This window comes from Choloepus didactylus, chromosome 27, assembly GCF_015220235.1.
Source record: "Choloepus didactylus isolate mChoDid1 chromosome 27, mChoDid1.pri, whole genome shotgun sequence".
Lineage (NCBI taxonomy): Eukaryota > Metazoa > Chordata > Mammalia > Pilosa > Megalonychidae > Choloepus > Choloepus didactylus.
The window spans coordinates 17483954-17490684 of record NC_051333.1 but is presented as its reverse complement, the minus strand read 5'-3'; positions in this window follow the sequence as shown (position 1 = coordinate 17490684).

Below are 6731 nucleotides of genomic sequence, written 5' to 3'. Positions count from 1 at the left end.
AAAATAATTTATTTAATAGTCAATTTAAACTAATAAAATCTGAAAATGACTTTTCTCAAGTTTCGATAAAACAAATTCCCTTAAAACAATTAAGGTACAGATTTAGTATGACTGATTTTTTTCTCAATACTTCAAAGTTTGAACAGAAATATAATGATTATAAAACACTGCCAAACTTTTATTTATATATCTAAAATATATTAGAATCATAAGCTAAATTTATGTCATTTATTTTGTCTTACATTTCCTGGGTGTATAGGAATACTTATTTTAATACTTCTAAGGGTTTAGTAATAACACATTTCAGAAAGCTCCCTGAATGAAAGTATGGCACCTGGTTTCTTCCTCCAAGGTGACATAAACCCAAGCCACTGGTCGATTTTCTGTTTTTACAGTTAAGCTTCACTTGTAACGTTGATAATCTTTTACACCCATGTCTTTAACGAAGCTGTTTGTATTTGCAATCTAGCATTTCCCTTCACGTTGAGGTGCTAAATTTTATTTAGCTGCAAATATACAAACCATTGTCTTATTGTGATTTATTGACCTGATCTTTTAGCATTATTGAAAACTTATGTTTTCTTAATATCTTAGAGTTAGTAGGACCATCTAGAGATTTCATGTCCTAATAAATAAGGGTTTGAGTTTGTGTGTTTACTTTTCTTTAGGACATGGGCTAATTCATTAAGAGCACACTGTTGAAACCCTTTCCACTTGGTTTGTGGGTGTGTGATCAATGCTGATTAACTGTTGGGCTCCTTTTTTAATCTGGTTATTATGCTGGAACACATCTTTCTGTCTTGGTATAGTTTGTGCAAGTTTTGCTTGTCATATATAAGAGTTTTCTTTAATCATTCTTGATTAAGCAGAAGATATGTTTGTCCATTAAAAGGCTTTTGTTTTTTTGTTTTGTTTTTGCTAGATTTTGTTCTAATGTAGGCAGTGGAGATACACTAGTTAACTAAGACAAAAGTCCTGCCTTCAGAGAGCCAATTTCTAATGCAGAAGACAGACAATAAAAAAGATGTATAAGTAAAATATATAATATGTAAGAGTAAATTCTAAGGAGAAAAACATGTAGGAAGGAGTGGTGGGCTAGATTGAAATTTTAGATCATGTGGACAGGGAGGACCTCTTTTAAAGCTGACTTTGAGTAAAGACCTGGAAGAAAAGAGGGCTCTATCTACTTATCTATCAATCTATATCTTATCTATCTAACCATTTACATATACATATGCACACAGACGTGCACACACACACGTGTCGTCTTCTAATGTAAAGGAAATCCACATATATAAATATTTACATGTTGTACTTACTAAATTCATTCTATTTTATTACACCTATGTATTTGTGTATTTTTATTAACATTTTTCTTTCAAGTCTCATGAATTCATGGCCTTTACAGTCTTAAATTTCAATTAGTTATAACAAATATTTTTGGTGCTCAAAATGTCAGAAATTAGCCACTGGGGGCTCCTGTGAGCTAGTTCTTTTGACCTTTCAGCACTGTTCCGAACATCTTTGCAAGCATCCTTATTTTCTGATAATAATAGGATGTTCCAGACCTACCCTGAATGTTACCTGTTCAAAGTCATGAATTTAGCTATCTTCTAAGGAATTGTGGGAGGGAGAAAACAAGCATATATATCTGAAAGATGATATGAAATGAGAAATAGGAATTTCCTGTTAAAGAAAGGAAATACTTTTTCTCAGTGAAATACCTTGTTAGCTAGATTTGGGAGCTAAGAATAAGTCTAAATTAATATTGCATTTCCATATATACTATATTTTCAGTATTCTATAATTCTTGGTACCCCAGGAAAAAGAGATGGCTCAACTTCACAGTAGAGCTCACTTTAATAAAAAGTATACATTAATTATTCTTTAGAAACTTAATTTGTTTCAGGATTTTTGAAACATTGTTCTGATAATAATCTAAGTAGAAACAATTAACATTTGAAAATTAATGATAATTTAAAATTGTCTAAATTGATGTAAATGAATCCAGTGCAAATGTAAGCTGCTTCAAGTGCATTAAAATTCCATTTAATCTCTTCCTCCTACAAAAGGGTTTCTTTCTTCTTAAAGTTATTTTGGACAGGTTTTCCTGAGCAAATATAATGCAAAACTTTGTGTGGTTTATTATTTTCTTTAGAGTCCTGGTCCATTTTAGTAGAGACTATATTTGGATACTAGAACTAACATATGAGTTTGGGTAAAATTGCTGCTGTTATAATCGGGCCCCTTTTCATGTTTCCTTTTTTAGAATGTGGTTTTCTATTGATTTCTAGTTCCTACTTAGGTTACATATGAAGTTGCTGTATCTTACTAAGACTTTCTACTTTATTCACAAAGCTCAAGAGAGGGAGACAATAGATTAAATGCTGGAGGGGAGTAGATTCGTTGAAAACAGGAAAGGGAACTTCAATGACATGAAAATAATCACCTTCCTGGACTGCTTTCTTCAAGCATTTGTGTGATGTTTTCTCACATATCCTTCCAGAAAGAACAGTGGAAGTATCAGCTCTTTTGTTTAGTGGGACAAGCAAGGGCTTTGGAGTCAGACTTCGTGTGGATGTCAGCTGTTTTACTGAGGAAACTTGAAAGATTGATTTTAATACTTTCAGCCTCAGTCATCTGTAACCTTTTGAAAATTAATTTTATTTAAATATTTTCAAAATTTACCATCCAAGCAAGAACTTGCTCCTCTCCCCTCCTCTCATCCCCTGGTAACCTCTAATCTGCTTTGTCTCTAAAGCTTTGCTATTTCTAGATATTTCATTTAAGTGAGATCATATAGTATTTGCCCTTAATGTGCCTTGCTTATTTCACTCATCATGTTTTCAAGTTTATTCCATATTGCATTCATTCTTGCTTAGGGCTGAATAATATTCTATATGTGGGAAGGCTTATAATTACAAATTCAGTTTCACTAATAGGTAAAAATCTGTTCAGCTTATCTATTTCATCTTGTGTGAATACTGGTAGTCTGTCTTTCAAGGAATTTTTCTGTTTCATCTATGTTTTTTAATTTGTTGGCATAAATTCCCTTATTATTCATTAAAATATGCATTATCTGTAGTGATGTCACCTTTTCCATTCCTGATATTGATAATTTGTAATTTCTCTCTCTCTCTTCTTCTCTCCATTCTTTCTTTCTGATCAGCCTGGCAAAAGGTTTATGTATTTTATTGATCTTTTCTAAGCACTAGCTTTTGATTTCATTCATTTTTTTCTCTACTGCTTTTCTGTTTTCTAATTCATTAGTTTCTACTTAGATTATTATTTCCTTTTGTCTGCTTACTTTATGTTTAATTTGCTCTTTTTCTGATTTCTTAAGGTGGGAAGCTGAAGTCACTGATTTGGGACCTGTCTTTATAGCAGAGGCATTTTAGTTCTATACATTTCCCAATCATCACTGATTTAGGTGCATCCTACAAATTGCAATATGTTGTGTTTTCATTTTTATTCTTTTTCAAACACATAATCCCCCTTTTGATCTCTTCATTGAACCAAGGATTATTTAGGAATATGTTATGTAATTTACACATATTTGGAGATTTTACAGATGTCTGTTATTGATTTGTAGTTTAATTCTGTTGTGGTCAAAGGACATACTTTTATTATTTGAATAGTTGTAAATTTATTTAGACTTATTTTATGCCCCCAGAATATATTCTACCTTGAAAAATGTTCTGTATGCACCTATCTTGTTGGCTGCAAAGTTGGTTGATTATGTTGTTCAAGTTTACTGTTTCTATCTACTTGTTTGATCAGTCATTGAGAGAGAGGTTTTGAATACCCCGGCTATAATTGTGAATTTTTCTATTTCTCTCACAGGTTCTATAGGTTTTTGCTTGTGTATTTTCAAGTTTTTATTAAGTGAATCAATGTCCAGGATTGTTATCTTCTCTTGATTAATTAATCCCCTTATTATTATGAAATTACCTTTTTTGATCCTGGTAATATTCCTTGCTCCCAAGTCTACCTTGTCTGCTATCTACTCAAGCTTTTTTTTTTTTCCCCAACACATTTTTATTCACCCACCATATAGTTCATCAAAAGTGTAAAATCAGTGTCTATCAGTATAATCACAGAGCCATGCTTTCATTGCCACAACCAATTTTAGAACATTTTAATAGCTACAAAAAGAAAAAACCCTACCCCTTATATCCCTTATTATTGACACTTAGCTTTGGTGTGGTACATTTGTTAAGTCTGATGGAAGAACATTAAGATATTACTATTAACTATAGTCTATAATTTGCAATAGGTTCATTTTTCCCATACATCACCCTATTATTAACACCTTGTAGTTGTGACATACATTTGTTCTAATTCATGCAAGAACATTGTCGTAGTTGTACTATGAACCACCTTCATCCACAATGGAGTTCACTAGGTTATACAGTCTCTTATTTCATCCTTTTGCTTTCCTTCTAGTGATATACACGACCCTAAACTTCCCCTTTCAATGACAATCACACACATGATTCAGGGCTGTTATTTATATACAAGATGATGTAGTATCATCACCTCTATCCATTTCCAAACATTTACAATCAACCTTATTTTAAAACTCTGCACAAATTAAGCATCAGTTCCCCATTTTGTATCCTCATTCTATCTTCTGGTAGCCTGTATTCTAGGTAATAATTCCACAAGTTTTCTCATTTTTAAATTCATAATCGTGAGATCATGCCATATTTGTCCTGCTTTTTCTGGCTTTTTTCACTCAACATAATGTCCTCCAGGTTCATTCATGTTATCACTTGCATCAGGACTTCATTCCTTCTTACAGCTGAATATGTTTCCATTGTATGTCTATACCATATTTTATTTATTCGTTCTTCAGTTGATGGACATGGGTTGCCTCCATCTTTTGGCAATTGTGAATAAGGCCACTATGAACATCAGTGTGCAAATGTCTGTTCATGTCCCTGCTGTCACTTCTGGGTAGCAGGATTGCCAGATTATATGTCAGTTCTATACTTAGCTTTCTGAAGAATTATCAAGCTGCCATCCACAGCAGCTGTACCATTTTATATTCCCACTAGCAGTGAATAGGTGTTCCTATTTCTCCACATCCTCCCTAACCCTTGTAGTTTTCTATTTAATACTGGTCACTCTAGTAGGTGTGAAATGATACCTCATGGTTTTGATTTGCATTTCTCTAATAGCTATTGAAGTTGAGCATCTTTTCATGTGCTTTTTAGTCATTTGTATTTCTTCTTTGCAAAAACATCTATTCAGGTCTTTTGCCCATTTTTAAATTGGGTTGTTTGTCTTTTTATTGTTGAATTGAAGGATTTCTTTATATATTCTGGATATTAATCCTTTATCAAATATGTGCTTTCCAAATATTCCTCCCATTAAATAGACTGCTTTGTCACCATCTTGACCAAGTCCTCTGAAGCACAAAAGGATTCAATTTTGAGGAGGTTCTTTTATCTATTTTTTTCTTCATTGCCTGTGTGTTGGGTATAAGGTCTAAGAAACCACTGCCTACCACAGATCTTGAGGATGCTTCCCTATATTTTCTTCTAGGAGATTTATGGCCCTGTCTTTTATATGTAGGTCTTTGCTCCATTTTGAGTTAATTTTTGTATATGGTATGAGATATGGGTCCTCTTTTGGATATGGATAGCCAGTTCTCCAGCACCATTTGTTCAAGAGTCTGTTCTGTCCCAGTTACGTGGACTTGGCAGCCTTGTTAAAAACCAATAGACAATAGGTGTGAGTGTCTACTTCTGAATTCTGTTCCATTCCATCAATCAATATATCTATCTATATGCCAGTACCATGCTGTTTTGACTACTGTAGTTTGTAATAAAACTTCTTTTATTTAGCATTATCCTGGTGTATCTTTTCCCAACATTTTACTTTTTTAAAAGAATTCAATTGTGTTGAGATTGTTCACATACCATACAACTATCCAAAGATCCAAAGTGCACAATCAATTGCCCATGGTACCATCATACAGCTGTACATCCATCACCACGATTAATTTTTTTTTCAATTTTTAGGATATTTTCATTACTCCAGAAAGAAATAAAGACAAAAAAGGAAACTCAAATCTCCCCATACCCCTAAACACCTCCCTCCATTATTGACTCATAGTATTGGTATAGTACATTTGTTACTGTTGATGAAGAATGTTAAAATACTACTAACTGTAGTAGTTTGCAATGGGTATATTTTCACCTATATAACCCTCTATTATTAACTTCTAGTTATAGTGTCATACATTTGTTCTAGTTCTTGAAAGAGATATTATTCTAATATTTGTACAATTAATCACGGACATTGTCCACCACAAGATTCACTGTTTTATACATTCCATATTTTAACCTCCAACTTTCCTTCTGGTGACATACGTGACTCTAAGTTTCCCCTTTCCACCACATTCACACACCATTCAGCACTGTTATTCTCACAATAACGTGCTACTGTCACCTCTGTCATTTCCAAACACTTAAGTTCAACCTAGTTAAACATTCTGCTCATAATAAGCAACCGCTCCCCATTCTTTAGCCTCAGTCTATATCCTAGTAACTTACATTTCATGTCTATGAGTTTACATATTATAATTAGTTCATATCAGTAAGACCCTGCAATATGCAATATTTGTCCTTATGTGTCTGACTTACTTCATTCAATATGGTGCCCTCAAGGTTTCTTCATCAACCTTTTTTTAAGATGGTTTTGTTCACCCACCATACATTCCA